The sequence below is a fragment of the Rousettus aegyptiacus genome, unplaced genomic scaffold (genome assembly GCF_014176215.1).
Source record: "Rousettus aegyptiacus isolate mRouAeg1 unplaced genomic scaffold, mRouAeg1.p scaffold_m13_p_11, whole genome shotgun sequence".
NCBI classification, from domain to species: Eukaryota; Metazoa; Chordata; class Mammalia; order Chiroptera; family Pteropodidae; genus Rousettus; species Rousettus aegyptiacus.
In genome coordinates this window covers 94516850-94543075 of record NW_023416286.1, presented here as the reverse complement: position 1 = coordinate 94543075, position 26226 = coordinate 94516850, and the positions used below count along the sequence as shown (strand labels likewise).

The following is a 26226-nucleotide window of genomic DNA, read 5'->3' as shown; positions in this document are numbered from 1 at the left end:
AAATTTTTAAAGATTTTTTTGTTGCTTCTGTGTTCATAAGGCATAACGGTGTAGAACTCAGTATTTTCCTTTGTTTCTGTTAATTTGTTGGTAATGTCTTTGCTAGGTATGTTAGCCTCATAACACTAATTGAGAAACCTTTGGCCCCACTCTATTTTCTAAAATTTGAATAAGATACCTTTTTAACTATGTGACAGGATTTGTCAGAGAAACCATGCAGGCCTATCATGTGATTCATAGAAAGATTTTTAATAAAAATTAATAATAATAATAAAGTCCCATCACAGATGCCCGTCTGCTCAGATTTCTATTTTGTCTTCTGTCAGTTTTAGCAGGTTGTGCTTTCCTAAGATGTTGTTTATTCCATCTCACTCGTTGTGGTTTCTGGCACGAAGCTGTCCCCAGCGTCTTCTGCTCTTGGTTATGCATCAGGCTCTGTAGAGTGCTGTCCTTTTATCCCTGATGTTGTCAGCCGGTGTCTGTTCTTGTCCCTCGGTCAGTCTAGCTACGGCAGTATCAGTTGTATTAACCTGCCCCCGAAACGCCTTATGACCTTCTTAATTTTCTTACCACTTGCCTTTTTAAAATTGTTTTATTTCTGAACTTACATGTATTACTCTCTTCTTATTATTTTGTATTTTATTTTTTTGATTTCCTGAGGCAGAATCTTAAATCATTGACTTTATATATTTATTTTATAATAAAGCATTTAAAACTGTACATTTCCCTCTAAATACTACTTTAACTGAATTCCAGACATTTTGATATATTTCGACTTTATAATAACTTGACTTTTTTTCTCGTGACGGATTCTTTGATCCATGGTGTGTTTAGTAGTGTTCTGTTCGATTTCTGAATATCTGGGGTCTTTCTACATATACAGTTGTTACTGATGCCTAATTGTGGTCAGAAAAGAGACTCTTTATAGTTTGTTCATTCATTCATTTATTCAATTATTTATTTTTACAAAATCTGCACATAAACGCGATGAGTTTCACGTGTGCCTACACTGAAGCCGTCGCCCCACTGAAGGCGATCAGTCGAGTGGTCACCTGCGTCCCTGCGCCTTTCTGTCCCGCGGGAAGAACACTTATGAGGAGCATACAATTTTCAAGTGCACAAAACGTTGTTGCTACAGGCACCGAGCCGCCTCGCATATTGTCCGATTTAGCAACACCTCCATTTGTGCTGGAAAGCAGTATTTCTGCCGCATTCTGCAGTGGGTGGGTCTTATGTTCCGCAAACCCCCACAGGTCGCTCGGATGTCAGCATTGTAAGGCTCTTAGTGGTCCATTGCTCCGTAACAATGTAACAACATAAATGACGTAATGACGTAATGATGTAACAATGTAGTGACGCGACATCGTAAAGATGTAACGATGCAACAATGCAACAATGTAACGATGCGATGGTGTAACAATGCGACGATGTAACGGCGTAACAACGTAGCCGCGGTGACCGCGATGGGCATCGCCACCTCCCGCGTGTCCCACGGGCTCGGAGCCTGGGACCGCGCAGCTTGGCGGTCGCGGCTCAGGCTGCAGGACCGTGGACACGGCTTCGGCCACCTTGACCTGGGGCTGAAGCATCGGCTCCGCGGGGCTCCCTCGTGCAGCCGTGCGGATAGGAAGCGCCCGCTCCCGCCGGCTCCGGGCAGGAGTCCGGGCTCTTTGTCGCGTGTGCGCCGCCCCTCGGGGCGCTCGAGGGTCGCCTGCACAGGGTGTCCGCCTTCCCCACGGGGAGAGGCCCGGAGAGGAGGAGCGTGGTCCGTACTCAGAAACCCCCGCCAGCCCCGCAGCGCGCGCCGTCTAACAGGGTCCGGAGCTGTGGAGTGGGGCACGCGCAAGGGCTCGCAGACCGGCCAACTGCCATGTCTCCCCCCATCTTTATCTAGCTGCTCTGTCACCTATGTAGAGAGGGTAGGGGTTGCCTCATGCCTCAATGTCGTGAATTTTATAGTAAAAGGAATCATTTTTTGTCTCCTATGGCAGACATGCAGCGGCAGACCTTCAAGTAGGAAATGTCCATTTTACAGCTTTTGTCTTCTCATGTCCGTTAGACTCAAAAATAAAATAAATAATAATAAAATAATGAAAAACAATAAAACTGGCCGATGGCAGGTCCCAAACCGCCAGGAATCATTCACGAGTAGCGGGCTTCATGGCCTTCAAGTTATATCTTCCCAAGAAATATGTGCATGAGAACAAGCCAGTTTTTATCATTCTCCCCTTTGGAGTTACGTAATTAATGCCAGTGCTGGGACCCAGGTCTCGGACGCCACCCAAACTTTACGCCAGAAGACGGGAAGAAAAAGGAGAATGCGTAGAAGTCGGTGTGTTTAAAAGGTTTCCCAAACTTTGGGGAAGATTTGCCACCTGGGGATAGTGGTGCATCGTTTCATAAAATAGCAGTGATTATTTTTATCTTTTTTTTCCCCTTTGTGACATCATTTTAGATGGGGATGAATATAATCAGGCCCCGGGACACAATAAAGCAGCCATCTTTAAAATTCACACATTATATTTAATGGTCGGATGGGCCACCTTTGGCCTTTTCGCGTGTGTTCCTGAGTTCAGAAATTCACAGGTGTTTTGCAGAGAACATGCTGACATTGGTGATGGTTCTGGTCTGGATTGTGTCGGAAGTCAGACTGTTTCGTTGTTTTGGAGTGAACAGGGACAGCGGAGTCCCGGAGCCACCAATGCGGGATGGAATTGCACATCGTTTAGTAGATCACCTCATCGAGGACCCAGAACGGCCCTGCTCTGAGGTCACCTGACACAGGGTGACATGGGGCCAGCCTCCCGGGGAGCCGAGGGAACCCGCGTGAAGGTTTGCAGCGTGTCGCCTGCAAGGAGCAGGGACATCACTGGCATTTTCTTCCGTCACAGGCCTGACCTTGAGGCTGCTCTGAGCGGCCTGGGGATCCATGAACACCCAGTGCCGGCCCCTCCCGGAGATGTCCCCCCACCTGCTGGAGCCCCTGCACAAAGGACAAGCTGGCTCGCCAGACAGAAGTGTCTGCCGTGGCCGCCACGGAGCCCAGGGCCACTTCCTGCCGTCTGTCGTGTGACAGGGCAGGTCAGGGGCCCCCAGTCGGATTTATCCCGTCTTGCTTTCATTACTTTTCCAGCAGGCTGGCGTTTCCAGACGGATGTGCCGGAGTGTCTTTAGAAAGAGAGCACGTGCGAGAAATAGGGCCGCCTGGGCGTGGCGGGGACTCCCGCTCCCAGCGTGCCGGGGCGAGCCTCCTCCGTGAGCGGCCCCCCGGGGGTGCGGAGCGAGCATCGCGGGGCGGGGCGTGCTGCGTTCCGGGGGTACGAAGCGGGCGTTTGTTTCTCGGGCTTCGGTTTGCCAGCGCGCTGCATGTTATGCCGTCCAGTTACCTACCTCGCTTGTAAGAAACGCAAACCAAATTCGGGCTTCTGTTAATTAGAAGAGAAAAACTCCAGGATCTGTCAAACATCTGTTCGGTAAAAATGCTCAGAGTCCTGCGAGGCCAGAGGGCAGCAGCCCAGGGCGGAGGCTTTGCTTCCGGACCCAGGCGGGCCGCCCCTCACAGGGCTCAGAGTGACAAGTCCTGCCTGTCCTGACCTTTGACCTGTGTAAGCAAGATGCCTACCTCCTCGAAACCCTGACGCTGCAGCTGTGACTTGGCAGGTTCCCGTGAGCGGAGTGAGCGGTGGTGCACAGAACGTTCAGACGGCCTGGCGGCGTCTCTGCGTGGCCTGCCGCGTGGCCGGGCTGCGCCCCCCGAGGTTTGTGAGCGCCAACCCCGTGTGTATGGCCGTGGTTTGGTTCATCTGTTACTGTTCCTCGCACGGGACTTTCCCTGCTGCCACGTGAGACCCCGAGCGTGTGAACAGGGTCGTCCGTGTGGTTCCGTGGTTTGCACTTTGTTCGATCGGCACATTCGCACACTCTGCGTTAATCTTTGTCGAGTGCGCGTGGGGAGACCCTTGTCCAACGCAAACACCAGTCAGGGACCCAGTGTGTATCTAGCCGTGAAGCCTCTGGGGATCCTCGGGGATCTCAGGGTTTTCACAGGACTGCGAGTTCTCGGGGAAGCAAATGCTCGTGGCAAAGACGTGCTTTGTCGAGATTTCTGCATCAAACTCTCTGTGTCCATGTGCCACGTCCTGGGTTACACACCTGATCATATCATTCCAAACCCTGCTGATCGAGGGAAAATGGTGCCTAAAACCAGTCGCTTTCGGCAGGAGTCAGGGCAAGAGTGGGCTTATAATTTAGCAGGTAAAACAAACAAGGATCAAGCGAACGCTTGGGGACTCGGACACTGGGGCCCCCTGATTGGGTCGCCGCTGGCCAGCGACCCTGGCTTCAGAAGGAAGGGGGAAGTGGGATGAGCGACCACGCAGTTTTTTTATTTTTCGTTTTCCTTACTGTGGACAAATTTTTAGACGTAACAATGTCCACGTCCTTACAATACATAAAGTATACTTTTAAAAATCAGTATTTTTTTCTCTCGATAATGCTGGTGATTTATAATATTATCAAAAATGCTAATGACGTGCTATTTTGGACAATAGACGTGGATGTCCGGCTTCGCAGGAGCCACCGAGCAGAGACTGCGGGACGATGGAAGCGTTTACCACGGTGGAGCCCGCACGCCGGGCGGAGGTGTTCACACCCTTCTCATCGCCGTCAGGCCCGTGGCCACGCCCGGGCACACGGGACCCCGGGGCCTGAGCTTTGGCTTCGGAGGAAGAGCTGTCTCTACCACAGGAAACAAGCTGCATCTGTCGCCGCGGAGTTATTGACCACCCCGGATGCTATTTAAATTCCGAAGGGAAAAACTTCGAATGTGTGCTATTTCCTTTGAAAAGAACCTAAGCCGCTCTTGGTAACAATCGGCCCTCATGCGACAGTGTTTAATAAGTGTTTGTTGAACTGAGCTGAGCCCACTTCGCTCAAGGTCAGGGTCAAAGCAATTGCTTAAACCAGACTCCTCCCTGAGCACTTCACAATGGAATGTCCATCCTCAGAGCAAAAAGTAGGAAATAAAAAAAGGCCAGCTTCCTGCAGTGTGCAAAATACTTAACATTTACGGAAAACAAGGCGCCGGCTTAGCCCTCAGCGTCCTTGTGAAATACTGGAGGAACCGAACGAGAAAACCGGCAACTTTGACAAAGAAGTGGTTCGTCTAAATCTGTATTTCTTAAATGAAGCAGAGCCCACAGCATACGCTCAGCGCGGAGGAAATACCGAGAGAAGTGGGGGGCGCTGAGCGGCAAAGGGGGGGCCCTTGTGGCGGAAACACCTTCGCGGGCCGTCGCGCTCGCCCGGCAGAGGCCGCTGACCACGGTCCGCACTTCCAGACGCGTCGCGGAGGCGCCTTCGCGGTGACAGCTCCCTTCCCAGCGCGGTCGCTCGCGGGTCCCCCCGTGACTCGCACTGGCGCCCCGTGCCCACCCTCTGCCGACGGGCCGCGTCGGAACGAGCGCCGCGGCTTCAGCCTCGACGGCCCTCGCCGCCCTGTTCGTCCTCACGCATGTCCGTTTCTCCACGGTCGTCCGTCGCATGTGCTGCCACCTCCCCTCAGGCAGTGCCCTTGCAGTCCCGAGGACATTTGGCGGGGCGCCCCCCGCCCCGAGACGCCCCCTGCCCTGAGACGCCCCGTGGGGGCCGCCGGCCCCTCCGCGTTCTCTGGACAGCAGCGTCCCACGGAAAGAGTGCGGTTAAGCAGACGAGGGCGGAGCCCGATCCCCTCTCACGTGACTTCGAGGTTCCTAAGCCCCTGTCTCTCGCCGGGGCTGGGGTTCCGCTGGTTCCTGTGAGCCGCGGAAACGCGTTTCTCACAGCCCGGGGGCTGGATGGCCGGCCTGGGACATGGTCGCGTTGTCGTGAGCGCGCCCGTGGGCCGCAGACAGGCCACTCGCTTGTGCCTTCGCACCGTCAGAACGGGCGGGCACCCCGCCGCGGGCACCGACCCCATTCATAACCTGATCACCTCCCGAATTCCCCATGCACCGCCATGGGTTAATTTTACATCAACACGGAAATAAATCTAAAGGAAGCAAAACAGCGACCCCGGAGCCGGGCCTGGCTGCCACGTCCCCGCGTGGCGCCGCTGCCTGTCACGGAGCCGATGACGAGAATGTGGGTTTTCACTGCTTTAGCTGTGTTTCACCGTTTAAAAATGAATCCGTTATTTTATGCGTGCTGTAGAAGTAAGGATATTACAGGAATAAATCAGTGGAAACGCACAAGGCGGATCAAGCAATTGCCTCCGTGTATCAGTGCGGCTAATTCTCAGGGCTGAAATCTGCAGGGAAACTCGTCGCTGAGCGTCAAGGTGTCCCGGCACCAGACTGCAGGTGGCTCCGCTGTCCTGAGAGCACAGAGTTCTCTGCCCGTCGTGGCGAGACCGCAGGAGAGAGGGTCCACCTCCGGACACGCCGTGCCCCGTTCTGAGCCACGGCCACATCACGAAGCTGAATGGAACGCTCGATCGCACGGATTATGGAAAATGTACTTTCACCCCAAGCACGTGGGCGCTGCTGACTCTCGTTTTATCCGCTGTGGCGCAGGGCGTAGCGAGCTCCGGTGCCTCCCTCCTCACGAGCTGCGTCTGTCCATCCGGTTGTTTGGGAGCCAATTCGGGGACGCAATTCTACTGTATTTAGTGTTCAAAGAATGAACACGTTGCCTTTCTCCCTTTTGAAGATTCAGGAGCCGAATGTGAATTGCCTCAAACTCCACCCTGTTTGAACTAGGCTGGAAATGGAGGTTGCTAGACCTGGTCCCAGAAATAATGATCAGACCCAGAGATGAGATGCTGTCCATACGCCCTGCAGGAGAAACTCAAGTCAAGCTTGTGAGATGTTCACCTTGCTGAAATCTAAGCACCTCGCTCCAAAGCAATCCAGCAAATGCACATCATTTTGAAATATTATCTCTAAGCAACTTATTTTCAGTAGTATAAGTTAGAAAGAAACACATGTGAAACATAGAAAAACTAACAGTACCATGTTTCACACTTAAGATTCTATGTTAAAAACTAATATCAAACTCCTTTATGACAGAGTTAGACATGGATTACTAATTTATGGTTCAACTACATAATAAACTGAAGCGAGTAAGAAAAAATTAACAGAAAAAATGAAGTAAAAATGCAGCTAACTCAGGACTGAAAATATGAAACCGAATCGCCATCAGAAACGTGAGAGCTGATTTAGAAATCATCCTAGCATTTTCCATGTCCATCATTTGAATATCTCCCTTTTTGGCGTACGGGCGCTTTTTGCAAACTTATTTTTTCTTACACCCTACTGGTGGATAGCATCTCTTGAAAGCACCATTTTTTTCCAACTGAGAGACGGAAGAGGAATTTGAGAGCTCAGGGACACACATGCAGGGTGACAATGGCTGCGGGAAGGATTTTCCGACAGTGACAAGGTCTTCCGGAAGGACGCTGCTGTGGTAACAGCCGATGACCAGTCGGAATGGGCAGGAGGCACGTTCAGGCTCCGTTTGGTTTGTGACTGTGAAAACGCCCATGGAGCAGAACGAGGATGATGTTGGGGATGAGCTGACTGAGTTTACCGTGGAGCCGGGCCATTAGCGACGGGCAATAAAAGAACGCGCGTGGGGATTACGGGGAGCGAGGACTGAACGTTGGCGAAGACGCGAGGCCACCCGCGATGCCTCGCCGCGCCGCTCGGGGGCCGGCGGTCCCACCCGCGGGGACGAGGGGCCCGGCCCGCAGCCGCGGCCGCAGGAAGGGGCGGGGCGGGGGGCGGGGAGGCGGCTTCATCTTCACCGTGTTGACTTTGATGCGATGGTGAGAAAGGGAATCTAGAAGTGCATCGTAACGAAGGAACGAGACGGACAGACAGAACTCGCAGGCACAGACGGCAGCGCGGCAGGCCCCCGCGGGGCGCGGGGCGCGGGGCGCGGGGCGCAGGTCGGGGCCGAGGGCGTCCGGCGCGTGGGGACGGGAGGAGACCACCGTGGGCGGTGAGCGCGCGGCCAGTATCCCGGCTGAATTGTGCCCTTGAAACCTATGTAATGCCATGATCCAATGTCACCCCAATAAATTAAAAGTTTTAGAAACGACACTGCCGGCAGGGGGTCATCACAATATATGCACTTATAATAAGCATTAGATAGGAAAATGAGTCTGCTGGATATTTTTTTTAATTCGATGTAAGTTTTTAATTTTTTTAAATGAAATTTATTGGGGTAACATTGGTTCATAAGATTATGTAGGTTTCGCGTGTTTGGTTCAATGATACATCATCGGCTGCTGCACTGAGCGCTCACGCTGGAAGCCAGATCTCCCATCACCGTGTACTTGACCCCGCCTTGCCCTTACCTGCCTCCCCACCCCCCCCACCCCCGACCCCCGCCCCCCAGTCTGCAGCATCTGCCGTCCGTGTCCAGGACTCTCTGTGAGTTTGCTCTGCTTATGATTAAGAACTGGGAGCAGTTAAAGGGCATCTCTGAGGAAAATGCTATAGATTCCGGCCGCTGTGAGCAGCAGCTGCTAAATGTGGCCCCGCACAGGCAGTGGTCTCGAGAGCAAGAGGTGCACAGCGGAGGGGCCCTCGCCGTCCCTCGGGGACCCGGGGACTCCCTCCTGGGACAGGCTCTGTCTCCGCTGTGGCCACGTGAACACACTGCCTAGCTTTTCAGGTATTGTCGAACGCACCGTTAACACGGAGCAGCGGATTAAAATGCAGAGTATCATCTCCTTTCCGTAGAGAGGAAGGGCTGCCCGCTGCCCAGCCAAGAACGATCGCAGGCCGCGGTGGGTCCTTGGCTTCGCTGGGCTGAGTCCCTCGCGCTGGGTTACGAGCGGGGGACGCTGCCATGCCCACGTGACGCACTTCGCTGAAATTAGCCCAAGAGTGACACAGGTCCTCGACGGGTGTCGCGCCGCTCACGACGCGCAGTCAGGTGGCCGACGCCTCCCTGGACCTTCGGATCCTGATGGCTTGGGGACCGAGGGCTGAGGCGCAGCGTGTCTAGTCCCCCTGGATGTCCTCCAGTGCTGGGGTGCAGCCCCCCCATGCACGCTCAGCTCCCGGGTTGGGGGCTTGCCGGGAGGGCCGGGGCCAGGCAGGGCCCCGAGACGCAGCTCGATGCTTTGTCCGGAGCGGGCGGGACAGGGGTGCAGTGGGGAGGGTCGTCTGTGAAGCGAGCAGCGGGGACCAGTACATCGTGGGTGTGGGGACGAGTCCTCTCCTCGCTTGTTTTTTAAGCCGTTTGTGTTTTGGGGGTTCCTTTCTGACACTGCTCATTCATAAGTACCTATATTTCTAATAATTCGTTTAAAACCTTTTTATACATTGCCGCTGTTAAAACCATGGTCATCTTGAGCCATTATAACGAAAACCACAGACCGAGGCCTGATAAAGAGCCAATATTTATTTCTCACAGTTCCGGAGGCTGGAAGGCCAAGGTCAGGGTGCGGGCAGGGTGCGTCTGGGGGGCACCCTGTTCCTCATGTGGGCTGCTGGCTTCTCTCGCCCTCTGGCATGCTGGGGAGCGAGGCAGGGGGCCAGCCCTCTGCGCACACTGCCGTTCCCCAGGGACGGGTTCATGACGGCAGCTAACCCTAATCACCACCCAAGGTCCCACCGCCCAGTGCTGTCACACTGGGGAGGACGGCTTCGGCGGGACACAAAGATTCAGGTCAGAACAGTGGTCTGCAGTAACCCGGAGAAAATCTCTGCCTACGGTTCCATAATATAATTGCACTTAAAATAGCCCCCATGTCCCGAAAAGAGAAGCCATTGCACATCTGGAGTGAAAGAAACGGTCTTGTTCTCTTCAGATACTGCATGTCGGACAATAAATAATCCTGGTCTACACCGATGAGCTAGAGCAGGGAGGAACCGGCCGGCTGTCTCCGGGTCATCTGGGGACGGCCACCGTGATTATTCACCCCGGGAATAAAAGGCCTCTAATTGTCACAACTTTCTGGGAAAATTGGGAATGCCAGAAACACGCAGAAACGTACAGAAACTCAGGACAAGGAATCAGTTTCTCCACTGACCATTTTAGATCTATGATAGGAACCTAGCGCACTCAAGTGTCTCACACATTGAAGTGATTTTCCAATGCACTGTGAGCTGCGCCATAGTGATACATTAGCTTCGCTCTGGAAGGAGGAATAACTGGGAGTATCCGGATCGTTGTTTAATATTTGACCGATTTCCTGTTTTCTCCAAGGGGATACACGGCATTGTAGTTTTCAATTCCTAAGAAATTCCTGACATCCCTTTATTTTACCTATAACCGTTTTTTTGCACAAATCATTTACATTAGTCGGCGTTAGTAGTTCTGAGACTTACGTTAGTACTAGAAATAATAGAGATTTTATTTTCATCTGTTTTTTACCAAAAGATATTTCAGGTGTGCCCATTAAGAACCTCCATATTTCTATTTCATACACACATGTTCATTACTATTAGTAATTTTCATGTCGTGGTGTTACAGCACTTTCTTTTTGTTAGATCACTCTAAATCCTTGCACTATAAACATGAGAATTAAATATCATGTACATTTATTCACTGGGCTACGGTGAAGGATTTTCGGCTTAGCGAAATGTTCTCTCTGCTTGTTTCCTCTGGACTCTTCTGTACTCCGGGTTTACACACGAGTCGTGCGTCTGACTCTGAAACTCAGTGTAAGGGCGTTGAGTTCACTCAGCGCTCATACCAGGATGACCGCGATGAGTTTTAGCAGCCACTGTCTCCTCTCGTAGAGTTTATCGTCTACTAGGGAAGAAATATGCAAACTGTCACACAAAAATACACACAATTCGACAGCGTGATTAGCCCCGTGTCGAGAAACTGCTGAGGCCTGAGTACACCGACGAGGGGGGCGCGGCCCAGGGGGAGCAGCGGAAGCTCGGGAAAGTCTGCGCGGAAAGGAGGCCGGCCGAGGGCCACGCGCCTGCGTCGTCGCTGCGGAGACCCGCTTTGCAGGTGACGCACCTATTTTAATCAGTGGGATTAAGCGATCTAGACCTCGGTGGTTCATCCTCCACAGAATTTTAACCTGGAAGGGGCTGATACCATCCTATTAAAATCCAGTTCTTCTCATATGGAGGACAGTAGTTTTAAATGATTTTTAATTGAAGAATTTATACCAGTCGCTTAGACTTCCCAGGGGAATGTGGATGCTGTACTCTGTCCTCAAATAGCACATTTTATAAAGTACCCAGCATTAGATTTGTGTAATGGTTTGTAAACAGGTTTTTGGTGAAAGCCTTTTAAGAAGTTAAATAATAACGTTCAAAGCATATTCGATCGTGATGGGGCGGCTGTAGAAAATTTAGCTGTGGTTTCCTGGCTAAGTGCAGCATTTTCTATTCAGATACTGAATTTTATTAATCTGCATTCTTGGTTTTCTTCAATAATTTGGAGGATTCCGTGTCATGGCTTTCTTTATAAAGTCATTTACTTTCACTTTCAGTGGACCAAAATATTAGAATTACTTTATAATTTGGCATAACGACCTAACTAATTGAACTATGTAAGGTGTATATTAATTTATAGACACATGTGGTTGGCGTAATTAAGTTAAAATCCCTTTAAGCTGACTTAATAAGCTGTGTTATCGAATCTTTCTGGTACCCATCAACGCGGTAACAAAGTTAGATATGCGAGAGTAGAGGCTGGAAATGCGTCTGCCTTTCACATCCTAAAGCTTCCCGAGGCACACAACAGACGTTTCACTGCAGTGAGGTATCGGAGAACACAACCGAACAAAGTATTTCCTGTGCATAAAGTCTGCCGCCAATAGGTATACAGATCTAGAGTTTGTGTTGACTGTATTTCTGAATTTAAGTAGTTTTAAAATACTAACTACTAACTAAGCAATTTTAAACCAATTCATACTAAGATAAATAATTTAGCAAAACGTTTTATTTGGGTTCATTTTCAAGTTTATCATCTGCTGAAATAGAAAACAAGGCAGTTGTCTATACTAATCAATATTTGCATGCTAGGTTAATTAGAAATAATCTAAATATAACCATACTTCAGATAATTATTTCCCAGAATAAATTCATTAAAATTCAATCCATTTCATTTTTTGCTATTTATTCGAATACTGAAAAGTGGAGATCTGTATCCCTCACACTGCAGGATTAATAGTGTAGTTATTTTTACGCCATCTGGCTCTGGGACACATAGCAGGGCCTCCGAAAGAATATTGGAGGAAGACAGCCAGAAAATGAGGGGAGAGCAGAATCTCGGTAAGACAGTCTCACAGAATAACAAATAGTTCCCAAAATTTCCCTCGGCTTCTTCTAAACTTACTTTTTTTAGCTTCATTAAGTATGACCTTGCTCTGATGTGACTAAGAACTGTCGATTTTTGCAACACTCCATTTTATATTATTTAGCCAAATTTCCTGCCTCTCTTTCAAGTCTAATTTTGGCCTGTTTTTCATTCCCGTCATTTAATGTGCCTATTATTTTATTTAAAACAAGGTAATTGTGGTGAGTTTTCTTTGAAGTGTTCAATCTCAACTTTCTCTAGACCTGAAAGGACTAAAATGTTCACCTTGTACCAATTCCCAGAATAATGACGGAAGCAGGAAAGAAGACAGCTGATAATAAAGAGAAAACCAGCGAACATCGGCTTTATTTCTGTACCGCACTTGCAGGTGATAATTTGTTTGGTATTTGCGTGTGGAATAAATACATGGTGTAATTCAAGGCGCTGCATCGCGTCACAGATAAAATTAGCAGGACCCTTCAAGGGCTCCAGTAAGTGACAGCTTAGCCACGGTTCTGTCGTCACGGCTCAGTTCCCCTGCTAAAGAATTTGGGTTTATTTTAAAGCTTATCAATCACTGTAGGGAAAGAGCGTTTCTCGGTCGGCCTGTAACCCCGTGAGTTCCACACCCTGTGAATGCGCATCGCCTGCAAGGCGCTGTGTCCAGAGGAAGTTCCCGAGGACCTGCAGACAGCGGGGTGCACACTCCGAAGCGTCAGTCTATCCCTGTGCTCCAGTGAGGTGTCGGCCTCAATCTGGGGCGTCCACGGGGGTGAAGAAGTCCTCCCCCATCACACGGATGTTTACCTATCAAAGCACACACGCAAATCCACACAGACGCACATTTCTTCCATGGGAGAAAATGAGCATGGGACTCAGAATCAAACAACTTGAGTCCTATTTGTAGTTTTTGGAAATCGTATAGCGTATAGCTCAATTTTCCTCACCATAAATTTGAAATAAGAAAACCTATTTCCCAAAGGAATAGGAATTAAAATGGTATAATGATACAGTATGAATGGCACACAGCAAATATAAAAATAAAGTGACTACCCTTAAACAGTAATACTTGTGGCAGGAATAAGCAAACATATCCTGAGGGCAAAGGAAGCATATTTTTTCTAAAAATGCAATTCGGGATATTTCAAATAAACCATCTGCCCAACCCCCTCTGCATTAGTAACTATAGATGAAATACAAACATAAATAAACTAGAAGAAAAGAAAAAAACGGATAGCACTGGAGAGCGAAAAAGGCAGGCAGATTTTAGAGGCGATGAACTGGAAAAGGGGGGAAGGAGAGAACATCTTGGGGTGAGGTTTCCATTTTTGATGGCAAAGGCACTTGGGAGCCAGTGCTGGGTGGGCTAAGGAAATCCCTGGCATGAGCCCCACATTCCTTGCCAACCGGAAACGCAGAGGTCAGGGTTCAGGGCAGCCATGGTCACGGGGGAGGACGAGAGGCTTCCCGGAGAGGGAGGAGCCAGAATGTGGAGCCCAGACCGTGGTTCTAATTCTGCCCAGCGCAGGGAGCAGCATCTGCCACGGGACGACCGAAGGCGTGAGAGCGGAGCCGAGATGCGGCACGCCGCCCAAGAGGCGGCGTGGTCGGTGGAGTCCGACCAAGTACCCGCCTGCTGAAAGCAGGAAAACCAGACCGAACCAAACAGCGGGCGAGAAAACGGACAATCGGTCATCAATCAATCAATCGATGCATCGACACTTTTTAGAAGGCTATAATGGAATCCAAGGTTACCAAAATTATACATTCACAATTGCAGAGACCATTAAAAAATACCCAAAATATTAAGTTTTAAGAAAAGGGGGGCAGTCATTAAGCCAATTTAAGGGGAAAAAAATGAGACAAACTACTTGGGCCAAGTTTCATACGAGCCAGATGATGGAATTGGCAGACGAGGATGCTAAAGCCGCCATTGTGACTGGCTTTAAGGGGGGAGCGGAAGTGGTGCCCTTGCTGGAAACAATGTCTCTGCGGAAAAGCAATGAAAATTCAGGCATCGAAGAATACAGTATCTGAAATTAAAAATAAATGTTCACCGAAGGGCTTACTAGGATGAAAATGATAGAAGAGTCAGTTAACTTGAAGTTAGATGATAGAAATGATCTAATCTGAGAAAAAGAAGATTGACAAAAACAGAAACAACCAACCAACAGACAAAACCATGGACAGTGCATCGGGGTCTTAGGAAACGCCATAAAATGTCTAATGCAAGTGTAATCAGAAAGCCCGGAGTCGAGGAGAGAGGCTGAGGCAGGCAGTACCCGTAGTAACAATGGCTGAAATTTTCCAAACGTGGGGAGGAAAAAGAAGGATGTTCGAGATGCTCAGCGAACCGGAGAAGCATAAGCACGAAGAACCATCCTGGACGCATTGCAGCCAAACTGTGGGAAATGGCAGGGGGAGATCTGGAAAGCGCCAGCGGAAAATGACACGTGATGTCAGAGAAAATGACCTCGTGACAGTGTGCACGGGGCCTGCTCTTACGTCATGAATGGTGGCCGTGCAGCCTCTGTGGGCAGCGGCATTTTCCAGGCGCTGAAGGCAAAACAGCGCGAAGAATAACCGTCAAGCCAGACTCTCATACCATGTGAAAATAGCCCTGAAGACTTAGGCAACATGTACAGAAAATGAGAAAATCCCAGAGGACTCGTTCCTGCGGGGCTGCGGGGCGCGAAAGGCTCAAATGGCTCACGGAGGCTTCAGGGGAACCACGTGAATTCGGATGGCTGTACCTCCAATAACGACTGGAAAACAGTATGAACGGTAAACATCTCGGTTAAAGGGAAAACATGTTCTCCTTCATTAAGTTACATAAAACTTTTTGGTGCAAAAATCACTGTATTCATTTTTAGGGAGGATTGAAAATGCGTGTGTTTGTAATATATGTGGCAACCACAGCAGAAAAAAAGAATAATATCTGAAATAAAGTGGTATAATATTAAAGTCCAAGAAGACTGGAAATCAAGGTTGTTTCTTATAATTCTCAGAGCAAACACTAAAGAAATAATGCACGTAAATGTAGTTAAAAGACCCCCAAAAAATGAATTAAAATGAAATTCTAAAAAAATGTACTCACACATTCCAAAAGAAGACTAGGAAGGAGCAATGGGGAAACCAGAATCGGGGTGAAAAGCAATCGAACGATGCCTGTCTGTGCTGAGTGGTAGAACAGCGTCGCCGTCCAGGTCAGAGCCGTCCAGAGACGCCCTCTTCCCTACACGCGGTCGGCAAACACCTCTCAAGTACGTGCCCGTGTGTTAGACTCTGCCATAGGACCTACGGATATTAAAGTGAAGTGCACGGTGCCCCTAACCTCAGGGAGTGTGGCGTTCAGTGCAGAGACACAAAAGTAAGCAAAATCTGGCAATAAGGTAGAGCACGTCTAACAGCAACAGGGTGCGGGGTGCTGTAGGAGCGCAGAGAGGGGCAATTGGTCGAGACCAGCAGACCGGGGTCACCTGTGCAAGGGGCGCCTACGCTGCCGCCCATGGGTGGGCGTCAGGAAGGGCAGAACGAGGCACTAACCCCCAGCAAGAATGAGGCTGTCTGTACATTTACTTAGAAATTATTAGTAGTGTCAGGATATCTAACTTATGTGGAAATAGCTTCCTGTGGAAAGCAAACTATTTCCTTCTTTTTTTTAAAAAAAAAAAAAAGCATCATGCACATTCATTATGGAAAACTCAGAAAACAGATAACTGTATAAAGTGAAAATCATCTGTATTCTTACCACTCAGAGGTACAACACCGGAATTTAGTTCACTTTGTCCAAGAAGATGATGACCTTTTTGTGGACCCTTGGGTCTGCTTATGTATTTTTTTTTTTTAAAGAATCTAAGTACCTTAATTTTACCAAAATTTCAGGTTTGTTCTCCTCTGTGAGAGCATCCTACAGCCATGTCTCAGAGCAGGAGGATTTGTTACCAGTCATGATATACGTTTCCATGGTCTCCTTGGACATTATCGCACTATTGTCCCTAAAGTGAGCCAAAATGAAGTTCCTTAAAAATTCTAATGAGATTGTCTTTGAAGAAATGTGACCTGTCTGAAAGAGGGAAAACATGACATATAGAATAACTGGAAATGAACTGTTATCTTTCCAAGCCATTTAGTGGTCGAATGAAGGAGAAAAAATTATGTTGTAAACCTTGCAAAACGTTCTCAGCAAAACTATAACCGTTTGTTGGTTTATTATATAAAATTTATTGGATACACGGGTCAGTGTATAACTTTTAGTAGCGTGTTATGCGCATCCATGCTACAGTAATTTACACCACGACTTTTATTACATAGTACTCTGCAATCTGTGCAGGAAGCCATTATTTTATAGTGAAGAATTATATAGTACAGGGATAGTCATTTTTCTCTCTATACTGGATAGTTTAGGTAATATTTTGAAATGAGTAGTTCTTATCTTTTTGTCTATTCCTAAGCTTCACAAACTCATAATTACTGTGATCATGGAAACTTATATGAATTGGATATGTTTGTTAAAATCATCGCAAGTACCCGATTTGAAAAGTCTAATAGCTCCTAGGGGATGCATTTTAAGTTTTGCATTTTGATCCTTTAAAAAAATAAATCTGTTTTGTTTCTATAATGGTGCTTTGTATTGTGAAACACCACCATGAAAGATTTCTTTCTAAAATGCAAGTTTAATTTGCTGTCTACCCTACTTTTCATTCCTTTTCGCCTTAAATCCCCGATGTAGAATAATATTCAACCTCCCTGGACTGAGAGGAACCTTTATGGTTTGACCCCGGTGCTCGTCGTGGCCTGAGAACTCCCTCCCCACACGACACCCTCCCGCTACACAAACTCACTGTCCCCACTCCTGGGGGACTGCCCACTCTGCAGGGAGCCCTTCATTTTCCTCTGCCTTTCCCTCTGCTTGGAAGAGTTCCATGCCTTCCTGTTCCCTTTTTTAAAAAGTCCTATGTATCTTTCTATAAACCCTTCTCTGTCTCTCCAAGAATAGTAGGTCCCTCTCATATCCATTTGCAATCATTATGGTTACAGAAAAATGTGCGTACAATTAATTATACAAACTACAACGCATAGCTTTTACGAAAATTGCATGTATGTAGCCTAGAAAATTTAGCATTCCGTGTGAGGGATTAGGTGGTTTACATTCTTTCAAGCAGCAAGTTCATTTTCAATGAACGAATGAATGGACAAATTAATTAATAAACGACGATGCCAGTGTTGAAAGTTATTTATGGTTTTAGTCCTAGGTCAAGCTCCCCAATATAAATAGCTGAAGACACGTTCCGTAGATCTCGTATGCAGTGGGCGGAAACGCGTCCTTCTGGCTGGGACCCTGCTCTTCGCAGTCACGTCTCCCGGACAGCGGGCGGCGCTTCCCGTAGAAAAACGACACGGGCGGGGAACGCGGGGGTCTGAGAAGCGCCTCGCCCGGGCGCTCGCCGCGCGCCAGGTCACCCTTCGGCCTCCCGTGAGGAGGCCCCACGAGGCAGGTGCGCGCGAAGGGACCCTGGCGACCTCCCTCGACTGTTCCAGGTCTGGATTTGGGAGACCTGGCCCCTAATTCCCGAATCTCCTCCAGCGCAGACTGCAGGGCTCGCCACCTCCTCCTCCCCACACGCGGGAGCTCGCCGGGTCCCGGGCGCGCGTGGGCGCTACAGGTCGCCTGCCGTGCGGTCCGAGACGTCAGGGCGTCAGCGCCGGCGCCGGCCCGTGAGGGCCGGTCAGAGCCGCGGGCCGGGGCGCCCCGCGCGGCCGCCTTCCTCCCCTTCTGCCCCGGGCTCAGAGCGTCAGTTGCATCTCTGCCCCCTTCTGCGGGGACGTCAGACCACCCTTCCGGCTCCCTCCGATTAAAATCGACTATTATCTATTTTTAGATTAGAAAGAACAGAAGTGTCCTTGATTTGATGAACAATAAACTCATTCACAAAGAGCTGTTAATGGTTACTAATATGGTACGTTTCCCTTCTGGGCCTAATTACATTTAAAAAAGACAATTACCACCTCGTGCGATGCATGCTTAATGGTAAAATTTCAGGCAGATAAATTTAGGAGTGCGTCCGATCTGTCGGCCGTGGAGTCAGTGGATTAATTAATATTCAGATTATGTCTTTGACCGACATCACTGGGTGGCTCATGGACTGGGCCCTGTGCCACATTCCGTGACGCAAGGGGACATGCCAGGCCCCTCCCGCCCTCACGGGAGTCAGAAATCCGCGCTGGCAATGATAGCGCGAGCCGGAAAACCGAGAACCCGTGAAGAGTCGCTGCGGAACTAAGGCCGCGGGGCGAGGAGGTGCAGGAGGAGGGGCCTTGCCCAGGACCCGCGGGGACCCGCGGGGACCCGCGGGGACCCGCTTCTCAGGGGAGGGACAGGTGACAGTGCAGAGGGGCGGCTGGGATCCCAGCCGGGGACGCGGAGCGGCGGGCAGGGGACAGCCCCGCCGTTCCCTCGGCGTCCCCGTGAGCCAGCCGGCCGGCCCTCAGCCTTCCACCTCCCTGAGCCAAGAAACAGGGCCCGGTGGGAGCCGCCAGCGCGGTGGACGGTGGGGGTGGGGGAGGGGATCGTGTTCTTTACCGAAATTGGGCGTGCGGGTGGGGGTGTCACGAGCTGCCAGTCCCCTCCAGCTGCCCCTTGCCCGTGCCCTTGATCTGTCCCCGCGTGCCTCGTGCGAGGCGTGAAGGAAGACGGTCTCCGTGTTTAAACATTATTTCTGACTAGATGAACCCTCAGGCCGCCCAGTGGTTTCCGGGACTCCACCTTGCGTGAGGCCCCCCCCCCATCTCGCCCACATATGTTGGGTGACAGGGTCTGGCCTCACTCTCCTCAGTGGGGTGTCGATTCCCGCGATGGTCCTGTGCTAGTGTGGCTCATTAAACACTCGCAGGGCGTGCCCATGTCTCTAGACAAACTCAGGAGGACACAGGTCGCCGTCCTGAACTCAGGATGCGAAAAACCAAGGACCTCGACTTCGTGTCCTTCTGTGAGACTTGGAGTGAGGTGTGTGGCTGCCTCTGCTTTAATTTACACTTTCTACGGCAGGTACAAGGGGCCTCTACACCTCCACATGTGGACGCGTGGCCGTTCATAGCGCTGTGGCCGAGAGGAACTGCGTGGCGGCGTGGCCCGGCTCCGTCCACGCGGCCTCTCTCCCGAGCCTGTAGCAGGAGCGCGGCTTCCGGCAGTGGGGGGCGGTGTTGCCTGCTCTCGGGTCACACCCAGCGAGTGTGGCTGCACTTTGTAGCACTGCGGTGACCTCTGTGCAGATAACGCACAGTCGGTCAAAGTGAAAGCAAAATTTTCTGTTATATTGATTCGGTTATTCTCTAGCGATTTTGCTAAACAAAAAATTTATAACCGTCGAGGGCCATAAACTCTTAGTAACGATCCATGACTTGGATGAACCCTGGCCGTATTCTAGTGGAATGTAAAAGTTCAATCGGCTATTAAGGGCCGGGGGGAGTTATTCCCTAAAAGAGTCGACTGCTTTTGAAATGTTAACTGCACTCTAGCTGTTCATGTGTTTGGGGCTGTTGCTTTTCACAAGCTGTTTTGAATGGGTTGCATCATTAGAATGCTTTATGCAAATAGTGTCAGTATCTTAGAATTTAAAAAGAAAAAAAGTTGGAAGCTTAAACTAGAGAGCAGTGTTTTAAAATCTTCACTATTTTTAAAAATTTTTTCAGGCGAGGCAACCCTTGGTTGACCTCACCATTTCTAAGGACCTTGTCAGCTTACAGTCCCTTATTTTTTATTTCTTTTACACCTACAGCACCTGATCTTCCTAGGTGGTCTCCCATCCAAGTACTAACCAGGCCTGACCCTGCTTAGCGTCTGAGATCAGACAGGATCGAGCTAGTTCAGAGTGGCATGGCCATAGACAAAATCTTCACTGTTTTTGTACCATGGAATACTACAATCACCATTTTTTTGTAATGCGTTTCAATAGCTCTGGACTTGCTTTTAACTGAGCTGGTTACGTGGATTTGGTGCGCGACCTGGGCAAAGCCATCCTTGCTGAGGAGAAGCTCATCGTGTCTCCCTCCTGCGCACCTCAGCGGGACTCGCACGCGGTTCCGTTACTGCAAACGCTAAGCACGTGAGGGAGGCGATAGCTTTCTACTTCTTTCTTGCTCATCACCTAACTCGGTGATTCGCGATCGGTGACTTTCTGAGCTTGTCATGGCCCCACGCCCCACTTCCTGAGTGGGCCCAGGTGAATTGGATAACGAGAGCGTGAGTAAGCTTCATTTGAATTCCCACGTGGAGGAGTAGGTATTCCCCAAATCCCCTCGCTGCTAACCCCCGGCTCCACAGCCTTCGTGATGCTCTTGCAAAGTGCCTCCTCTTCCCTGGGGGACCCCCCCGCACCCCTCCCCCGCACCCCCAGCTCAGTGCTGAGACCAGATGCTGCTCCTCAGGTCCCCTCCCTCCCTCCCGGCTCCTGGGGCAGACGCCTCGCTCCTTCTCGGATGCGTCCTCTTTGCTGGTTCTCCCCAGACCCTCAGCATCGTCTCTTGCCATTAAAAGCAGAAGTGATTCGCAGTCTTCCAATGTCCAACCAGATCCCACGGCTGAGATGCATTTCCACGAAGAAAACCTGTCCATCCCGGAAAGCAATGCTTTCTGGAGGAGAAAACTCAGGAAGATTGGGCAACATAGTTGCGTGTTTCCTGTAAAAGCTTAAATAGCAATAAGTTTACTCAACTTCTGTTTACAGTATTTATATAACCTACGTTTTGCTACATTTATATTTTACTATATTTACTATAATATTTACTATTTTACTACCTGTAACTTGGCATAGGTTATATATAACACCTTTAAATCACTCTACTGTTTTTTCCAGTGTTAGCCATTTGAGGTATAAATAACAATTGCTAACCATTTTTTTCTAAAGAGTTTTATTTAGACATTAAATATTTGAGCTAGTCAGTTCTATATGGCAGCATCTCATTCATCTCCAATTAATACACAGTGATTTTAAATATTCCAGAATTATTATTATAGTGGCACCTATAACTATATTAAATTGTTTCTGTTTTAATATTTTTCCACTAACATTTTATATCTATTAAAATTATTGAAAATTATTAAACTTCGAGAACTGTCAGCCAATTTGACTTTTACTTATATGAAGTGGCTTATATAAGTGCTTCATAGGACTTAGCAATGTTTTTCTCTTTACCAACCTGCTCTGATTTTGAAAGATGTAGTCAGTTTAAAATATGTATTGGATCAATTAATAAATAGGATTGTAAAATTTGCAATAATTTTAAAGAATGATTATTTTTTAACCTAAGGACACTTTTTCAGGAAAGAAAGTGTAGTCTCTCTAGAGAACGGTGATATCACGACCGTTGCTTAACATGTAATTTACTGAGTTAAGTGATACTGTTTTCCAAACTTGTTTTATTCAGCTGCTGATAAGAAAACTATAGTCTTAAGTAGTTGAATGTACATGAGAAATTCACTTTTCAAACTGTTTTTAAAGCAGGCGGGCCGCCCATCTGTCATCGCCTAATGAATGAAACGAAATCAGAATATCTTAGAAATAACTTTTCTTGATGTTCTCACATCATCCGGACGTGGTATATGCATCTAAGTGTGTAAACTAGGCTCACACGCACACACGTACACGCAAATGACACTCGAGCCTTTGTGTGCTGTTAAACGCAGTTCTGAGTGAAGAGCTTCACGTCTCTCTGTCCGCGAGAAACCCCAGCGCTCAGACGCCAACGGACCCGCGTCCTCCGCGTCACGGTCACGTAAACGCAGCCTCGCCAGCCTCCGCCGCGTCCTCAGGGCAGGAAGGCCTGGGGCCCTGGGCCTCCTTGGTGAGGGCGCTGATCCCATGGTGGGGGGGTCTCGCCCCCACGGCCTGATCTCATCCTGAAGGCTGCTAACGCCGTCCCCTCGAAGGCTCGTGTCTCTGCATATAAATTTGGGGGACACAAATATCCAGGCTGTAGCATTAGCTAAAATTGGATGGCGGCCGGGGGAGGAGGGTTCTGTGCACCCAGCAGAAGGGGAGGGTGCCTGCCGAGGGGCCAGGAGTGGCCCTGCACGGCGACGTGCTCACGCGGACACTCGGCGCTTCGTGTGAGCCTCCGATTCCTGCGCGGCAGGGGGCCCGCCGTGCCCTCTGGGGAGAACAGGGACCAGTCGGGCCTCTTCTTACAGTTTCTGAATGTCCAGTAATAGAAAATCAATGGGCATATGTTGATTAAGTGCTTTTTTACCTTATGTAAATTATTCCTATCATAATTACAGTAACTAATTTCTACCCTAGTTAACAATGTACCTGACCCATCAGTAAAAGTTATCGATCTTTTTTTTTTTTCTTTTTTTTTTAAATAGGGCCTTAGTACGTACTGGTTCACATGTAAGATAAGCCCCTGACAGCTGTCGTGACCCGGAAGCCCTGTACCTCCCTCGTACTGCAAGGGACAAGGGACTCACGTTATACTTGCTCTTCTATAACGGGACGGTGTGCAAAACACTTCTCATACGGATAGCAGAGAAGCGCGTCACTGACCGCGGGAGGGGGACTGCTGTCAGATTGTCCCTTGGTGGCGAGCTCTCCGTGTCCCCTGCTGCCCGCAACGCTTAGCGGACGTGGAGACGGAGGCCGGGCGCGTCCTCGGCGGCTTCCCCGGGTTTGGCTGCGCGTCCCCCGCCGGCCGCGGTCCTGGCTCCGCGTCCTCAGCCTCACGGCGGCAGAGTCGCGCCTCGTCTCCTCGGGGGACGCGGGCGGGAGCTGGACACGGAGCTCGGGCCACCGCCGGGCCTCCGACAGCCGCGCCGCCTGCAGGTGACACGCGGGGGCGCGCGGGGGGGGGGCGCGGGGCGGGGCGCGCGGGGCGGGGCCGGGGCGCACCCTGCACTGAGCGCTAGGCAGGGTCGGCTAGCTCCGCACGCGACAGGTGGCCGGCTGCGTGGCGCCCCTGCTGTCCCCACGGCCCCGGTGGCCTCAGCGACCAGACGGCCGCCCCGCGCGCCCGGGGCCCGCGACCTCTCGACCTCGCCGCGGTCCTGCCGTTCGCTTCTGTTTGCTCGTCGCTTCTTTCTCCTTCGATAACGGTTTTGTTTGTTAGTTTCGGGTTTTCAGTTTTTGTTTTTTTAATTTCATCACTTTTACACTCCGGCCTTTCCCACTACGGGAAGTTTTCCTGGTCATATTTTAACAGACGTTCCCGGATCCGCGGACGCACCCACGAGAGTTCGTGGCACTTGGCACGTCCGAGCAGAGGCGGCCCGGGCGGCTGAGACCAGCCAGGCCCCCGGGGCTCCTGGGGCGCACCGCACTGCGGCCCCCGCGCCCCCCTGAGGGCTTTGCGGCTCTTCCGGGCTAAGCAGGAGCACCCCGGGGTGTCCACGCGGGGTCCGGGTTGCGCAGCGACGCGTCCCCTCGTGCCAGGCCAAGCGTAACCGGCAGCACGCCCAGACACCGGGACGAGGAGCGGGGGTGGAAGCGGCCGCTGCCAAGCGGGGTGGCGCATGTGCAGGGGGCGACCACGGCACAGACGCGGGCCGCCCTGGGGCGAGCCGGGCCCCCAGCGGGGTCCAGCGTCACGCGCCCGGTCTCTAAACGCCGTCGCTTCCCGGTTGAACGCACGTTTCGTTCCGTGTTGCCTTGGATCCTAGCACGTCCCTGTGTTTGTCAGCTCTAAAGAGCCAAGCAATGCCTGTCTCAGAACTTTCTGGAATGAGACAAAGAGCCGGGGGTCTGAGCGACACAAGGGCGAAGTTGCAGAGTGGCCTCCATCGGGGACTTAAGATCCTACGTTCTTATTGCGTTCCCTTCTCGGCAGCGTCCTGCCAGAATTCAGTGACATAACACAGAAAGGGACCCAAAAATAGAGTCTGATAATTGTTGGTTTGCCTCCTCTCCAGGCTGAGAATTAAGTTAAAAGAATCTATCTATCTATCTATCTATCTATCTATCTATCTATCTATCTATCTATCTATCTACATCTCCAGAGAGAGAGAGGAAGAAAGAGAAATAAATTTTAAGTGAACTAGGAATAACCTTCGTCTCATATAAGGATTTTTTTCACACACCACATCCTTGTCATGACGGAATTATTTAGAATCAGCACTAGGTCTTCAGAAATTAGAACCGCGGGAAGTTGCCCCACAAATTATCTGTATACGACAGTACGTGAGGAAGAAACATGCTTTTACCTTTTCTAAAAGACTCTCCTTTTAATAAAGCTCGAGCTCTTAATGTGAACTCAATCATGGAAAAAAGCTTTTAGGTTCAAATGAATATGAAAATCACAAATTAGCAATATTCCAAAGCCTGGTAAACTGAAGCGACTCGTGGCCATAACTTTAATTCGAGACTATTTTTAGAAGGTGCCGGCCGCCTCGCGGAAGAGAATGAAAGCAGGTTAGGCTGAGTGACAGCCGAGAACTCGTTAATTAGAGAAAAAAAATTCCGCATGACTTTTATAAATCACTGAAATCCTGTTATTTTCTGTACAAATATGCCTTGAAATTAGAAGTGATTTTAAAGTTTAATCTTCATGATACCTGAATGATATATGTATTTATAGAACTATTATGTTAAAACATAGCCACGTTCCTGTAAAAGAATCTAATATGCATGATTTGAATTACTCAGATGTATATTTTTCTATGCACTTTATAATACACGCACACGTGTGTGTGTGTGTGTGTGTGTGTGTACATGAATCTAGGCATAAATATCCTGATTTTTTAAAAAAACTCCATAAAGCAGTACCCGCAGCCGGAGGAGGACGTGGGTGAGGACGAGGCCGGGAAGCCGCCCCTCGCCACGTCTGCGCCGTGCCGGCCGGGGCGCGACCACGTCTTTGCGTGTTACAGGCCGCCTGTGCGTGTTGCCTTGCTCTATTGTAGCCTTCGGATCTGTGGTTTCTGCTCTGAGTACTGGGTTAGCTCTTGAAAATCACTTCTGCTCTAATCCTCTTCCTGAAGGCACTTTGCCCTTTTGCTAAGTCGCTGGGAATAGCTGGATATTCCTGAGTCGGCTTCATTGTAAAGCGAGTGCCCTCTGGGCGCGTGGTGCCTGCCGCCCCGTCCCCCGGGGGCTGTCGCCTGCCCCGGGGCTCCCGGCCCCTCACCTGGCACCTCAGGCGTTTGGGCTCGGGCGTCGGGAGCCCTTCAGGGGGCTGCAGGCCAGGCGTCCTCCACCTGCTGCCGTTGCTTGCGCTAACTGGCTCTGAGGCCGCAGGGTTTGACCAGCGCGTCCTTGGAAGACGCCGCCGCGGCCTACATGAGCGGCTGCACCCGGCGAGCCCGCCTGGCTCTGTGATTTGGCGTCACTGGAAAAGTGAGGCTTGACCTCGTGCTTGCTGCTGAGCCGGTCAGCGCGCCCGCTGCTCCCCCAGGCTGGGCACCCCACGCTCTGGCCCCGGCCGCTCTCCACGTCCCGGCTGGCAGGCAGGAGCGAGGGGCATCATGTCCCCAAGACCGCACCCCGACAGCGCCTGCTGCCTCTCCACTATCCCCCCAAATTCCCCAAACACGAAGCTTATCTGTAACAGCTTTTCATGTCATTTAACCTGGCACGTAACGATGACACAGTTATGCCTCACCTGGCGAGTCCCTGGCCTGTCTCATGGGGACGACGCTGAAACCAGCCCAATGCCCAAGGCCCTGGGCACGGCCGTGGCGCCCGTCACGACGGCTCCCTGTCCCCGTCCCCCTCTGTCCCCGGGGGCCCAGCAGCCCTGCCAGGTAAAGCCTCCCTGCACCCCAAACTATGAGACGCCGTCACCTCCTAAGGACACAGGACACAGCTAGAGGGGGAGAGGAGACCTCCCCCGAGCTACACCTCTAGGGATGTGGCCAGCAGTGGTCAATACGGGGCAGCGAGCTGGCCAGAATCCCACCCGCGTCCTCCCTCCGAAGGCCACTGGCTGCAGAGATGTGACCGCGAGTCCCCTCCGAGGAGCCCCTGCCCGGGGTGCAGC

General features: G+C 50.4%; 1 protein-coding gene and 1 pseudogene across 2 annotated transcripts in view; one reads left to right on the top strand and one right to left on the bottom strand.

The window, feature by feature from the left end:
• Positions 1-26226, top strand: part of CSMD1 (CUB and Sushi multiple domains 1) — a 1035440-nt gene that overhangs the window by 518395 nt on the left and 490819 nt on the right. The window lies entirely within an intron of this gene.
• Positions 20028-20146, bottom strand: LOC118609731 (annotated as a pseudogene).